The sequence below is a fragment of the Talpa occidentalis genome, unplaced genomic scaffold, assembly GCF_014898055.3.
Source record: "Talpa occidentalis isolate TD23 unplaced genomic scaffold, MPIMG_talOcc4v2.1 talOcc4.11, whole genome shotgun sequence".
In the NCBI taxonomy this organism is placed as follows: domain Eukaryota; kingdom Metazoa; phylum Chordata; class Mammalia; order Eulipotyphla; family Talpidae; genus Talpa; species Talpa occidentalis.
In genome coordinates, this window is record NW_023601104.1 from 64985855 (window position 1) to 64987298 (window position 1444).

The following is a 1444-nucleotide window of genomic DNA, read 5'->3' on the forward strand; positions in this document are numbered from 1 at the left end:
TAGTGGGCGAGACAGGTGAGGTCTGCCACGCCATGTAGTTATCTCCCTGGCCAGCCGGGAATCGAACCAAGTGCTGCAAAGGCTGCAGACAGCTTCACAGCGCTGCACTCAACCTGCTGCACCACCAGGGAGGCCCAAAATTGTATCTTTTAAAAGTAATTAAGTAAAAAAAAAAAGCTACCCAGATGAGATTTAGGTGAGTGATGTGGGTCAAAATTTATCTTTTTTTCCTCCAGACTCTGAACTAAAAGCACCAATGTTATACAGTGAACAATCCACACTCCTCTTATGCTTTATAATGCATTTTATTGCTTATTAATTCTTATATAAATTATGATTTGATTCTCTAAGATCCTGTTCAAAATGCTCACCATCTATTATTCAACTTCTACCACTTTAATATCAGGTAGTGTTCAGATTGTTTCTTTGCTCTCATTGTTTTCAATAATTATTCCAGTTCTTTTTCCCAGCAACATTAAAAAAGAAACTCACAGAAACTTATACTGGATAATGTATATTTTATTCATGAAGAAGATAGTATTTTTTTATACTTTTTCAAGACAATTAAGTACCGTCATTAATTTTTCCTTCTGTCAAAGAAAAGGTTACTTGGTTATTATTTCACTTTTGCTATCATTTCAGATATTTACATAGCAAGCAATATTTAAAATAAAGCAAGTGTTAAATTGATTATTTGATTAAGTTTATTAAATAATTTACCATGTTTTAATTTAAAATATTTTCTCTAAGATTTTTATAGGATCATGGGTTTGATCTCTCCAATAAACTGCTGTAGAAGGAGAGGACGTGATGATAGACACTTGCCAGAAGTACTACAGTCTTTCTACTGCCAGGAAGCTCAGAAACCACCGATAAATAGTACAAATAAACAGTGGCCTGCAAAACAGTATAAGAAAGCCCATTTAGCCAATCCTTTTGGAGACGCTTCCCATGCAAAGGGAATTGTGCTGGAAAACTGGAATTGAAGGCAAGCAGCCAAATTCTGCCATCCAGAGTGTGTTAGAGTCCAGCTGATCAAGAACAGGAAAAATCATAGCCTTTGTACCCAGTAGTGGTTGTTTGAATTTTTCTGAGTAAAAGGATGACATTCTGGCTGCTAGTTTTGGCTGAAAGTTACGCTGTTGGAGACATTCCTGGAGTCTGATTTAAGGTTGTCAAAGTAGCCAATGTCTCTCTTTTGGCCCTATACAAAAGCAAGACGGAAAGATCAAAATCATAAATTTAGATGGTGAAAGCATGATAGCATAAATTTTTACATGCCAGAAGAAAAAGTGAAATAATAAAAAAAAAAAGAGATTTGCCAGAGATTATACACTGCTTAGTTTTAAAACCCAAACTCAGTTTAAGTCAGGTCAATACTAATATTGCTCAATAAGCCTCAGGCATAGCAGTGTTATGTGTATTGAGTTGAAGCCAGACATAT

At 35.5% G+C, this 1444-nt stretch overlaps 1 pseudogene; it reads left to right on the forward strand.

Annotated features, from left to right (window-relative positions):
* Positions 1–810: 810 nt before the first annotated feature.
* Positions 811–1240, forward strand: LOC119238105 (40S ribosomal protein S23-like; annotated as a pseudogene).
* The last annotated feature ends 204 nt before the right edge of the window (positions 1241–1444 follow it).